Source organism: Amblyomma maculatum, chromosome 11 (genome assembly GCF_055883805.1).
Source record: "Amblyomma maculatum isolate TAMU_Amacu chromosome 11, ASM5588380v1, whole genome shotgun sequence".
NCBI lineage: Eukaryota > Metazoa > Arthropoda > Arachnida > Ixodida > Ixodidae > Amblyomma > Amblyomma maculatum.
Window position 1 is genome coordinate 100582409 of NC_139354.1, and position 14122 is coordinate 100596530.

The 14122-nt window shown below is 44.5% G+C and overlaps 1 long non-coding RNA gene across 3 annotated transcripts in view; it reads right to left on the reverse strand.

The window, feature by feature from the left end:
- LOC146174498 (uncharacterized) overlaps nucleotides 1-12780 on the reverse strand; it is a 52297-nt gene extending 39517 nt beyond the window's left edge. The window contains exons 1-3 of one of the 3 annotated variants that reach the window (XR_014701824.1): nucleotides 12732-12780; nucleotides 2427-2500; nucleotides 546-641 (exon numbers count right to left, since the gene is read on the reverse strand). This is a non-coding gene — a long non-coding RNA (uncharacterized LOC146174498). Of the gene's footprint in view, nucleotides 1-545; nucleotides 642-2426; nucleotides 2501-8427; nucleotides 8506-12731 lie in introns of those variants that run through there. The other 2 variants (XR_014701825.1, XR_014701826.1) reach the window with 2 other exon arrangements.
- Nucleotides 12781-14122: the final 1342 nt, after the last annotated feature.

Here is a 14122-nt window from a genome sequence, read left to right on the forward strand (position 1 = left end):
GGTAACAAACTGGATTCCAAGGGAAGGAAAGCGTAGCAGGGGGCGGCAGAAAGTTAGGTGGGCGGATGAGGTTAGGAAGTTCGCAAGGATCAAGTGGATGCAGCTAGCACAGAACTGGGTTGTTTGGAGAAATATGGGAGAGGCCTTCGCCCTGCAGTTGGTATAGTAAGGCTGCTGATGATGATGATTAGCCTGTTTATGCTGCGTACAGGACTGATCACACAAGTACGATGTTTATTCCGTATAATAAAGCACCAGTAAAAACCGTTTTGATGCCATACTGGGATTTTTCGCAAAAGCTATTACATACATGATACCGTTCTTGAAGTCAAATCTGCCTCAATATTCTGCAACCTTCACAGGCACTCAGATAGGATCGACTAAACAATCACCCTTACTACCACGTGTTGGGTTCTCAGTGCAGAGAGCTCTTCAGGAAGTTGTACCCCACGGTAGCAGTCCTGAAGTAAATTACAACAGCGTTCGGTTGTCTCTAAATTCAGGAATAGTTAATCTTTTTTGGAGTCTCAAAAATAAACACATACCTTAGGATTATGCTTTGGAAACAGAGCAGCAATCCAAGAGGGTACAACAGGTTATTCTGCATTGTTAACTTTGCTGTAGCCACTGTAGTATTCGTGCTGAAATGACAACAAAGAACCGTACGACAACGCTCTCATTCGAATTGAAATTTATTCTTCAACAAAACGCTGTTCTTAGGGCGTAAAACAGCACGGCGGAACATGAACTCCTTTACACAAAGCATCACAACAGCGTTGGCTATGGCGATACACACATCAGCACACCTGTAAGGCACGCTACATCAGGTTCGAGACCAACAAAAAATTAAAATTTCGTATCTATGAAATGGGAGATAATTACGATATAAATATTTCGCGCAAAAGATTTCATTGTGTTCCTTTTATGTAATTTAAAACGAGTGGCCTAATCGCCCGCTGAAAGCCAAGATCTGAAGAAAATGACCTCGCTGCACAGAAAAAAAAGAGGAAGGCTTCTTAGTTCGCCATCTGATGGGGCGCGCACTTAAGCCTCTGGCTCCCTTGATCGGACCAGATATCGTTCTTTGCTACACGATCGCCCTGCGTTACTGGTCGTGTATCGTCCTCCAGACAATCCAATAAAACCCTTTTCAACGATAATACTACCAGTTTACCCATTTCGAATTCGCAATACAATGCTCGTTACCGGCGGCGCCAGTAAAAGTTCACTGTTATAACTTCATGCAGAGACTAGAAACGATGTTCCGCCTACTCTCAAACACTGACTGTCGTGGCATAGGAAAGTGAGAAGAGACGATGTCTGAGGCGATATACAAAAATTGAAGATGACAAGTTTAAAAATATTTGTATTCGTTCATTGAAGCACTTTTCGAAGGGGCGTAAGACTCTGAAATGATTATTAAAGAATAATTGCCTCAACAGGACTCCGACGTGAGCGTTCGGAATGAAAATATTGGTCAAGTTTTGTTCCTAGCAGCATGTTTTAGAACGCAAAACGCAGACTCTTATGCTATGGTTAAATAACCAGCTAAATCGTGGCTCCTTTCATTAAAACATTTATACACATGTGTCACTTGACGCGCCTGTAAATTCCTTCTGATTGCTTCGTGCGGTTTCGAAAAAAGAATACATTATTGACTGCAATCGATTTATTCAAGTAAAAAGGTGAATAGATATCTTTGCGTTTCTGTATTGCAGTGGTTACGGCGCTCTACTACTGTGCCCAAGAATGCGGCGTAGAATCTCGGCCACGGCAGGCGATTTTCGATGGAGGTGAAAAGCAAGGCGATCATTTACTTGGACAGTATCAGCTGCCGTGAGAAACCGCTGGTCGTCCAAATTTCCAGAGCCTTACACTATGGCGTCTCACATAGCCTAAGTTGCTTTTGAAAGTTAAATGCCACAAATAAATATGTCTTTGCTAAAAAAAGGCTTCTAAATATTCTGTGAAATATTCGGTGTACGCTCTGATGTGAAATCTATCTATCAGAGCTACCTCATGTTACTTTTTTGTAGTCATGATCGGTAGTCGAGAATAGATTACGGTGCTACCAATGCGAAAGCGGCTTAAGGTTATGCATTTTTGCATCTGAGAGATGTCAGAATTCTAAAGAAAGCCGTGAATGGAACAAAGACCGAAGTCTATTGGTTTACATCCGAATTGAGAAAGTGGCTGATCCCATGTCTTGTGCCTGAATATGCAATAAACAAGTTACTCGTGTGATTCTTGTGCTTCATTTGGCGAGAAAATTACTTCACATTTGTGCATTATTCCATCATCACTATGAACTGAATTCTTCCCTGAGTTCGTAGGCAGCATTGAAAATGTAAGCTACGATTAAGATGACTGCCTCTACCCTATTGCAAACCCCAGTGCCACTGGTTCCCAGCGCCCCCGCGCCATACCTGATTATGGTCTCATGATACTGGAAACTGGGCGCACTGGGTCGCGGCATACGGCACGCTCCGCACTGGCGGCACTGTTCGTCCGCAGAAAAAAAGGCCCGGGATAAGAATTAAAAAGTAGAAAGTGACAAAGCAAGTTAAGGACATAAAAAAAACCCTAAAAAGTAAACTAAAAAACAAAAAAAGAGTGGCACCTAGCGCGCTCCGAATTTGGTTACCTGGTCACCTATACTTAATAACTAGCTCGCCACATTAACCACTCGGCCACGCCGACTTTTTGTTTTATTTATTGCCTGACGTTTGCAAGACAACGTGATAGCGAAACATATTATAGAGCATGCACAGATGACATGCGGAAAAGTGCAAATAAGTGGAAAGGAACTGGTCTAACAATTTTTGCAAGAGCCACAGTGTGCAACCTCTTCTTCATTTTTAGGCTGTGGTATGTGATGCAAGTTTTACACTGTGCAAGATAGAGTGTGCAGAAGCTGCATAGGGTATTCGCGGTTTTTGTGTGGGCTTCAAAATGGGAAAGATGTAGCCGCACCAATTTATTCAGAAGTGTCAAGGTTGGCGGCGTGGGCTTAGGGCATCTTTTTTTTTGCGGCAGATTTTCAGTAGATTTCTGTTCCTCGGCCACGCCGACAACTGGTGCCTTTCGAAATATTTCTGAATTTTATATCATGACCGCATTTATAAGATTGGGACTTCAGCTTTCGCAGTCTACATGCAATTGCTGCCGCTCTCACAACTACAACTTCTTGATCATTGGAGCTTTGTACATGCTCTCACGACTTGCAGCTAATGTTCTGGATGCCTATGCGCGCTATTTTGTGCACTGGAATCCTTTTAACACGTGGAGTTTGACAACGCTGGCCAATTTACCAACGCCGGCTCTTCGGTGGTGCTCTGCTACCATGGGCGTAAGTTTCGCTGAACACGGAGCTTTAGTACAAACCTTGAAGGAAAAATGTGCGACCAAGCTTCAATACCGGCAAGCGCAGCGGCGACGACGCTATTTTGCGTGTAACTAAGCCTATTTGTATGTAAACATTTCGGGAAGCGTTGCGATGACAGAGGGCTCGGCTGCTTTATACGCAGAGTAAGAAGCAGCGCAAAAGCTTGAGAAACAGGCCAAATATTATGCATTACAAGCGCTGTATGTTGTTTTTTTTTCTCATGGGCCCATCGCTCAGTAAACTACTCTCTTCCTCGTTTTATTTTTTTTTCTTTCTGCTGTTTATACTGGGCAATGGTGCAGGCTACGCTCGCCTGCGACTGAGCCAGCATTCAATATTTTGGCAGTGATCATTGTGTTACCACGGCCGCTCGATGGAAGCGCACTGGGTGCGGCCTGCTGCGTCGCGCCGCCGTCAATGGGGAAGCGCGTCCTTGGGGAGTCCTTGCGCCCGCTATTTCTGCTGAGGGCACCACTGTTCGGGGACACGTCGCCGCCGGGGTCGCCGGCTCTGAGCGCGCAGTTTGCTTCCTTTCTGGGCGCGTTCACCTCGCGTCTGCCTGGCACACGCAAACTTTTTTGTGTGCGCGTGTGCAAGCACGTTAACTTTGAAACTGGCTGCGTTTGGTTTTTAAGGCGAAAGCCGTTCTAGGCTCACGGAGCGAAAATCTATGCGCAGAAGCTGTGCCTGTTATGTGTGCGTCGCATCTGTGCACCGGTGTGCCAGTCGCAAAAGCGGACGTGCCAGGGAGATTAAGAATGAAACTGATTGATGGTGATAGGTAATCAATAAATTATAAATAAACATTGATAGAGGTAATGTAATGCTAATGACTAATAATGGTTACTAAGGACTAAAAGAATTTGTAATGACCAGTATATCAAACTACGACATGTAATGACCGCAATTGATTAGAAATGAGTAAACGTGCTTAGCGATGTGTGGTAATGACTATAATAGCTAGGCATGACTCATCATTACTGTTAATGACTACGAAATGACCAATATGTGAAACGACGACATGTAAGGACCACTGCTGATTCTAAATGAGTAACCTGCTTAGTTATGAGTGATAAGAGCTACAGTGACTACGCAGGCAGACTCATCATGACTGAGAAAAGACCAACATATCAAACGACGACTTGAAATGACAAACTGTGGCAAACAATGAGAGGCAAATGATAGGAGAAGGGTAGGCGTTCGCCGTCCTCCGCTTAAGAGACATCTAAGAGACCTTCTAATTTTATCTGCTGAGCTCGCTTCAGGCAAAGACAGCAGCGAGGAGTGCAAATGCACTCGCTTCCTCTGAAATGAAAGCAGCGCTGAGGTTAAAAAGTCCAGATGCTGACGCATAATGCCCTATCAGCTGCCATTGAATTTGCTACAAGGGACAGCAGATTGGACTTGTTGGTGGTTAGTTATAGGTTAACCGTGCAAACAGCGTGACGGGAACAGAGGAGAAGAAGACGGCACATCCGCGCTAGTTGTGTCGTCCTCTTTTCCTGTGTTCCCGTCATGTTGTTTAACCTATTTAGTTACCAGGGAGCTGGCCAGTGAACTAGGATTTTTAACGATATGTTGTGAAGCAGATGAACACGATGAGGTCGCAGGTCATGTTGCGAGGACATATCAGAAAAAGCTACGAAGGGTTTTTTGTTTGAAGCATGCAGTTTGTTTGAAATTTTGACGCGCTAGTCTGAGTGGCCTTGCAAGTAAAGGAGCCTGTGCATACAACATTTGTTTATACTGTTGAGTCTGAGCCGATGCGATAAAATGAAAAGCCATGTTTCACAGAAAATCCAGCGCTCGCTCTGTCGGTGGAAAGTCGGGAAAAAAACCTCTCTGTAAGAGGCACTTTAGTTGGTGATATGGCAAGACACCTTTGGCGCAATGAGAACACATGACATGTTCAATGTGGCAGCAGCTGCCAAACCAGAGAGAGTCAATAAGATGTAAGGGTGAAATGGGAATTATTGAAAGCGGGACCCTTAGATCCTAAGTCAGGCACACTATACTCCTATAGGGCACGTTCGTACGGCTTCGGTAAAAAGGGGCTTTATATAGCTATGTGTAGGGTGTTATTTCATATAATGCGGTGGCTTAAGGCTGCATTCTAATGATATTCGACAGAGGCAGCAATTACGGGATACGGTGAATAGGCAGGTAGCAAAGTGCGGGCACTCTAACAAGGCTCCTCAAGGAGACTTAAGAACCCCAAGTTTTGTTTATCACTACCAGGTTGTTGCTTAATTTATGCGATATTTAGTAATGGTTTTGAGGCGACATGTCAGTCGAGCAAGAGCCCGTTGCAGGAAATATGAGTCAACCGGACAAGTTACAGGTTAATGAAAACCAAGGACAATGGAGGCTTGAACACCCCGCAAAGGAACTAATCAAGCTTTGTCAGTTTACGAGCACCTTCATTAACAGGATGATGAAGTCTGAAGAGGTCCGGTGAAATAGCAAGCTGTGTAAACTTTTGGTTTCATCATTGTTTTCTCACTGTACACAGTACCTGCAGCTAATCTATAAAAACAGTGATCGTGCCCATGCTAAGGCGCTATGCAAGATGTCGTTAAGTTGCTGCCCCCAACGGTAGAGAGCTGGGCTGGAAATGTCAACTCAACAGTGGAGCAATGTTTATGGCTATGGCATAAACCTCTCCCAAAAAAGGTTTTCCGTCTGCGATTGGTCATTTTCTTCCTTTTTTTGTGTAGCCATTAAATAAGCGTACTCGGCTGCTCGCTGAATCTCGGCTGCAGTTGCGCTCAGCCGCGTGAACATGCTTGTGATCACAGCTAAGAGTTTCACAACAGCAACACTCGATGCGCGTTCTTCCATTGAAAATTACGAACCAGCAAAAATGTATGGGTTTGCGAGCAGCCAATAAAAATAGTAATAAAAACGTTCGGCGCATATACGTAGCCCCTTGAGGCAGACCGGCTCTATCAAGCGCGCTTACTTTGTTCGGTCATGCAAAATGCGGAAAGCCATGACGGACAGCGTTCTGGCGTTCTGACGTACAAAGTTTAAGGTCTCCAACTGAGTCGAAGATCCCAGGTTATCATCTAGATTTAACTTAATAAACATCTTCATATTTCCACCGTAAAATTTGTCACAATGAGATAGAAAGGTTGGTTACATGCCGCATTTTCACAGATGTTGCTCATAGTAGGACATTTTTATTGGATAGGGCTGGCAGCTTAGAACAGGTTGACATCAATTTGTGTATAAAAGCTGTAGGCAGAAATGAGTAAATTGTATGAAAATGACACACGGAATTCGCGACATAGTTAATAAAGTGGTTATGCATTAGGCTACCATGGCAGCTGAACAGCTTCGGCTTGTTCACAGCCGGGTCACATTTTAATGTGACGAACAACTGGATCCGAATGCAACATCACAGTAATGCGACCTCTCCAATCGAGTGGCCTTGAACCACCGTCACTATAAGTTTTTCGGGGTACACTTCAGTATACATCCTTGCCGAGCAAGCGCTAAGTGCTGACATGGTCACACTAGACATGGCAGTATGTACTAATTCTTGTTGCCAAAGTTTGTGAAGCGAAGCTCTTATATCCTTAAAATAAAAGGCTTCTACCACGCCTACGCCTCCCTCAAAGCGAAGCCAGGCGCAGCTCTCCGCGCGCGGCTGTCCCCGAACGGTGGCGCCGCGGCGGTAGCGACTGGAAGTAGGCGCCTCCCGCCGGTTTCGGGCTACGTAGCAGGCCGCGCCTAGTGCGCTTCCATCGAGCGGCCGTGGTGTTACAGTGCCCTTAAGATCAGCTGTGAAGTTTGTTATGCATGTCAGCCCACATTATTCAATTCCAGTTTTAGTTGTGCATTAATCGTCAGTGTGTCATGAGATATCAAAGGCGCGGCGGTCGGGTCTCTCTCGAAACGCTCGAAACAACCTAACGAAACATGGAAACTCTAGAAAAAAGATACTGCATTTGTTTTCTTACAGGTGCGCAACGACTTCGAGGCAAAAAGCGCTTGCTTGAACGATATTTATCACATGCGCCCCGATGGTCGATTGCGAATACGCTGTTGCCACGTGGCCCCTGAGGGATGCTACTCCGGTCGACGCCAGAGGTCGCACCGGCTAATTGGGGTACTGAGACCAGTGCGGCCCCAGCGCTTCTCCCAATGCATCGCGGATTCCAGTGACAGCGAGCGTCAAAAAGCTACTCCCAGCGTTTTTCTCCCATCGTACCAGTGCAACCAGTGTCTTCCCGTTACTGCTTCATTGAATATTGCAGACCTCCAGAATGCCCAGCATATCCAGTGTAAGACTAGCGCGAAAATCGTACTTGGTTCGCACTGAAAGACGCTGAAAAACGCTGGTTTTTGCCATAGGGTATCTATTTCATCTGAAGCAGGTTTAATATCTATCCTCACGATTCCACATTAGTTACTATAATATTTTTTGCACACGGTAAGGCTAGTTCAGTCTATATCGCTCTAGAACTCTTTGCATTGCGCGTTTACGTCAAAGGTACTATAGGCATATCTAGATGGAAACGTTTTACAGTAAAATAAACTCGCAAACCTAATTACAGATTACATTCTACGGCGCACTCGTCCTGTATCTAAGGTTACCTTTGATAGTGAAAGTTGAATCGATGCTTACCCTTAAGTCCGGATGAGAATTTCGGTCACTGGTTTAGGACCTCTCTGCATATCCGTTACCAGTACTAACACACCCACAGACCAGGCTTCGGATTTGAAAGCTCATGTCTTGATGACAGCCCAAGGATACCAATTACAATTATTGATTATTTGAGAGCGACGTGTGTGAAAGCGGCGTTACAGTCTTCGATTGTTTATTGTTGGTGTGCTCGTGAGTACAATGCTGCTCTTTTCAGAGCCTCAGTGCGGCCGGCCCGTATACGCATCATGGAAACGTGACGGGACATGTGCAGCACTTTATTCAAGGTTCCTTTGTACTTTCGCAATGTTTCCTTGACGAACGGACAATTCTGACTCAATGCGCTTATAAGATTGGCCATCTCGTGCATTCACTCTAAGACAAGACGTACCTGTACAGGCAGGTAATTGATATAAGCATCAACTGTCCTCCATGTATGGCCCACTGCCTTTCTGGAGAGGCTTCCTAATGCATGCCGTGGTAAAGAAAGTTCGCCTGCAGGGCCATTGGAAAAAGTTCTCTAATCTTAAGGTTCTTCGTTTTCATATCTTTTGCTCTCTTATAGCAAGTGTTTTGCCAGAAATGAAAATATATTTTTCAATGTCTACGGCAGTGCACGCCTCGCGTGGCGAAACATTCTTCTGTTCTGTGTACAAATTGTAAAACAGAAAACGACCTTCAACAATGTTTACGACCTATCCAGTCAACCTTATGCTTGTAGAAAAACGCAGAATAGCGTTTTATAAAGCTAAGTAAAAAGAAGACACTTTTTAGATTTTTATAACCTCTCCTGCATCATTCAGCTTGCCAGTTACACCAGCCCACTCAGTGCAACGGTTATCAAAAGAACTGACGCCCCCAAAATAACCGTGATCATATTCGCAAGATCAGCGGTTGCTTATTTAAAGGCTAACTGTAATTAGTTTTCTTCACGCTGGCTTTAACCAAATACACCAAGATGGTGTTGTCGAACTTCGCTCACTGCAGCGTGTTGCTAAATCCTATGGAAGCTTATCAACTAGCGAAACATGCTAGCTTGGGCACGGCAGTTCCGCAGTTCGTGTAGTTCGGCAGTTCGCGCAGTTCCGATCTTCGTTTTGTGTTTGCCGGTAGTCAGGCTGGTGGCGAGGATATAGTGATCGCTACCCAGGTGTTGGTCCGTATTAATCCAATTTGGTCTATCTGCGTTTTTTACTAGCACAAGGTCTCGGCAAGTATCTCGGTAGACTTGCCCAATCTGGTTGGGACCGCAGGGTCTCATAGGAGCGTGTCTCTCTTCGGTTTTTCATTATAATTATCGTCATCATCAGCCTGACTATACCCACTTCAGAGCGAAGGCCTCTCCCATATTTCTCCACTTAACCCGGTTCTGTGCTAGCTGCATCCACTTGACCCCTGCGAGCTTCTTAACCTAATCCGCCCACCTAACTTTCTGCCGCCCCCTGCTACGATTTCCTTCCCTTAGAATCAATTTTTTTACCCTAAGCGACCATCGGTTATCCTCTCTTCGCACTACATATCCTGCCCATGCCCATTTCTTCTTGATTTCCACTAGAATGTCGGTAACTAGAGTTTTTTATCTGACCCACTCTGCACGCTTCCTATCTCTCAATGTTACCTCTGCCATTTTCCGTTACATAGCCATCTGAGTTCTCCTTAACTTAGTAGAACCCTCTTGGTTAGCCTCCACGTTTCAGCCCCATAGGTGAGTACAGGTAAGATGCAACTGTTGTCTACTTTCCTCTTGAGCGATACCGGTAAGCTGCTAGTCATAATCTGCGAGTGCTTGTCAAATGCGCTTCTTTCCAATCTTATTCTTCCTGTTATTACCTTTTCATGGCCCGGATCTGCGGATACTACCTGTCCTAAGTAGACATTCGCCTACTACTTCCAGTGCTTCGCTACCTAACGTAAACTGCTGGTCCTTCCCTAGGCTGTTGAACATTACCCTAGTATTCTGCATATTGATTTTTAAGCCTATATTTCTACTTTTCCTGCCTAGGTCATCAATCATATTTTGCAATTCATCCCCCGAGTTACTAAGCAAGGCAATGTCATCAGCAAATCGCAGATTACTGAGGTATTCTCCATCTACCCTTATCCCTAACTGCTCCCATTCCAAGTCTCTGAATACTTCCTCTAAGCAAGCTGTGAATAGTCCTGTTTAGATCGTGTCTCCTTGCCTAACATCTTTCTTTATGGGAATTTTGTTACTTTCTTTATTCAGAACTATAGTTGCTGTGCAGCCACTATATAAATCTTCCAGCACTCACGTACGGCTCGTCTACCTCTGATTTCGCAGTGCCTTTATCACCGCCGAAGTTTCAACTGAGTCAAATGCTTTTTCGTAATCTATCAATGCTATGTATAAGGGCTGGTTGTATTCCGAGCATTTTTCGATCTGCAGGTTGAATGTATGGATATGATCGATAGTAGAGTACCGTTTCCGAAAATCTGCTTGATCCTTTGCTTGATTGCAGTATAAGGTTGTCCTTATTCTTTTTGCGATTACCTTAGTAAATACCTTATACTTAACCGACAGTAAGCTGATTGGTCTGTAATTTTTAAGATCCTTAGAGTACCCTTTATTATGAATAAGGATAATGTTTGCATTCTTCCATGGTTCCGGTATTGACACCAGGCACTGCGTATACAGGGTAGCCAGTTTTTGTAGCACAATATCCCCCCTGTCTTTTAACAAATCTGTAGTTATCTGATCCTCTCCAGCTGATTTCCTCCTTTTCATAGTTTCTAATTCTTTCTTGACCTCGTCTTTCGTCACTGGTGGACCGTCTGACTGTTTTTCCCTACCGTCAATCTCATTACGGTCCTGACTACTTTGGCTACTGTAGAGATCTGTATAGAACTCCTCGGCTACTTGGACTATCTTGTCCATATTCGCGATGACGTTGCCCGCCTTGTCCCTTATCGATACATCTGGTTTTTGCGTATGGCCAAATTCTTCTTTACCACTTTAAGGCTTCCCCCGTTCTTTACAGCATGCTCAATTTTCTCCATGTTATACTTCCTTACATCAGCCACCTTGCGCTTATTGATTAGCTTTGATATCTTGGCCAATTCTATCAGGTCTGTTGGATTGGAAACTTTCATACTCTGGCGTTTGTTAATCAAATCTTTCGTCTCCTTAGACAGCTTACCGGTATTCTCTCTAACTATCCTGCAGCCTACTTCTACAGCGCACTCAGTAATGATATCTCTGAAATTATTGTTCATTGCTTCTAGGGTAATGTCGCCATCCTCGGTTAGAGCTTAACATCTATTCTGTAGCAAGATCCTGAACTCTCATGCCCTCCCCCACACCGCTGTATTTATAGGTGAAGCTGAATTGTACACGACACAGGATTTCCCAATCGGCTGCCATATTGCATTTTGGATACGCCCCCTGGTAGTTATACTCGACCTTGGGCATCATTTCTTGGTCATATGGAAGACTAGCACTCATGGAGTGCTGTGAACTGCAGCACTTAAAAGATGGCAAGCGCACAAAAGTTCGCGTTTCATACCAGGAGCCGTAAAGACCTACCCAAACAGCAGCAAGGAGTAAGCGTTCTCAGAGGGTGCAAAATTCAATGTTGTTGTGGATGTAGGAAGAAAAGAAATATCTACAGGCCTGCTACTGGCTCTGTAGCTGTGCCACCTGTGCTAAAAAGGGCATAGGAAGAGATTGGCGCGCAATTTCGTAGTACGGAAGACCTAAAATGGGGATACAAGAAGTGAATTAATGTCACACCAAGAATGTGACATCATGCAACCGTTAGTAGAGCCGAAAAAGATCATAGCAAGAGATTGGCACTCAATTTGAAAGTACCAAACACTAAATTAGTTATTTAAGGCACACAATTAGGATGGCATCAAGCATCTGACATCACGCCACTGGAAGTAGAGCCGAACGAGGGCAGAGGAAGTGATTGGCGCGCAATTTGAAAGTACCGAAGACTAAATTGGGTAAACAAGAAGTGGAATATTGTGACGGCAATAATGAGACATCACGCAATCGAAAGTAGTGCCGCAAAATTGCATAGGAAAAGATTGGCGCGCAATTAGAAAGTGCCAAAGACTAAAATGAGTAAACAAGAAGTGAATGAAGCAAGTAGAAGCAACGAAGAGCAGCGTCCGTCTTTCGCACTACTTCAATGCAGGTAGTGCAGTGCTCCAATGTTGTTTTTTTGGTTAAACGGTACAGCTCAAAAAAAGGTAATCAATAAAAAAAAACAAATGAAGCTTTGTATAGTTTTGATAATTAAAAATACATCTACAGGAATTTTCACTAAAACTTTTCGTAAAGCGTGTCGCTAATGATATATAGAGACTTACGAAGTATATAGAAAGCGCGCCGTCAATTTCATGCTACCTCCGCTGGATCCCCCTGTGATAAAAACGCTCAGTGCTCTTAAATTGATATTCACAACCACAATGAAAGACACTACAGATAACTTTGTCTGGCAGGAACCCTCATCGCACTGCTCTATAGCACGTGCTGACTGCAAAAACACCATTACTAGTAAGTACACAAAACATTATAGGTCATGTTAGGATTTAAATTATTACACTATTCTAAAGCGGGAAATGCAGATTGCGGTGCTTTGGCTCTCTCTCGCTCTCTTTATATATATATATATATATATATATATATATATATATATATATATATATTCAAATCAGAAAAGTACTCACAGTTAGATTATGAGTGGCGAGCGTAAGTAGAATTCGTTGGTTCTCGGTAGTATATTGTCGTGACGCTGGGGCTAAGTCGACCCGGCCTTCACTTGGTAGCGTGCAGAGACTCGGGTTCATGAAGGATTGAATCTTCGAAGTTGGTGAAATATGTACAAGCAGGTTTAATGGCACTTTGAGAAACTTATTTACAATATTTACATGGAAAAGAAGGGTGCATCAGCAAAATGGCAAGCGTTAAGAGTTCATAGCGAGAAGCGACTGGATGAGCCGTTTACCCAGGGCCCAGAGCGACATTTCGTGCTCTGCAGCGTCCTTAAAACCCCCTATGTCCAGCCCCTCTCTGAAGATGCTGACCAACCAAATCCAGGGCACGCCCCTCAGATATCGGCATCCAATCGAACACATCACTGCACTGATGGTCTGAAGCACTGACTGGTCCGGCATTAATTCGTTGGGCGTGATCACTTGTTGGCGGGAAAAGCTTGGGAACGGCGAGGAGAGGAGGTACATTTCTATTCTTCAGCAAAGAAACCACAGGCTGGTTCTGACAAGTGGGTTTACTTCTCAGAAACCCAAGTGCACGTGGGCGCCGCATACGCTCCCAGCATTGTCCGTTTTCGACAATTGCAAATCTTTCCTGCATTCCTGGGAAATCACTTAATGGCTGTATGCGTCATGCTCCTTTCTTGTCCTGCACGTCAGCGGACATGTCACTCTGTCGTCTCCTTTGGAAAGTAGACATTCCTCACTGGACGATAGGGCTTCTCGACTGGAAGGGTGAACAAAAGAAAGAAAGCACTTCCTGCATTTCCCGCAGGGGGACGTTTCTTTGTGTTTTTCCAGACGTTCTCTTGACAGGGTCAATTTGGCATTTGCAGGCCTCCACAAAGCAAAACAGGCTTACAAAACAGGATTCCTGGAAACAGGCTCACTTAGAGCCATTGGACCATCACCACATATCCACAACACGTATCCATGCCCACAGGCGAGCAATAGAGCGCGCAAATGCGGATGCACGGTCGTAACAGCCTCCTCCCCCGCCAGAAGAGTCACGGAGGGCAGCAGTCGCCGCTGCTGCATGAAGAGACGACTTAATGGCCTGCACGTGAACGCTTGAAGCTCGCTGTTGCTTGTCGCGTTGTCTTGATTGTTGTAGGCCAAATTGCTCGAGCTGTCTGAAACTCAACCACATGTCTAAACAAGCACTCGGCTCCCGTCTGAAGAGACCAGGTTAAAAGAAAACTGCCATTGTTGTTCGAGAAAAGCCCACTCTCAAAACGTTCAGGACCCACGTATGCCTCGAAAACCAAACGTGATGCTTTACATAGTCACATATATTCAAGCGCACGAAAAAAAAAAGAAAAAATAAAGAACCTGATTATCAATTT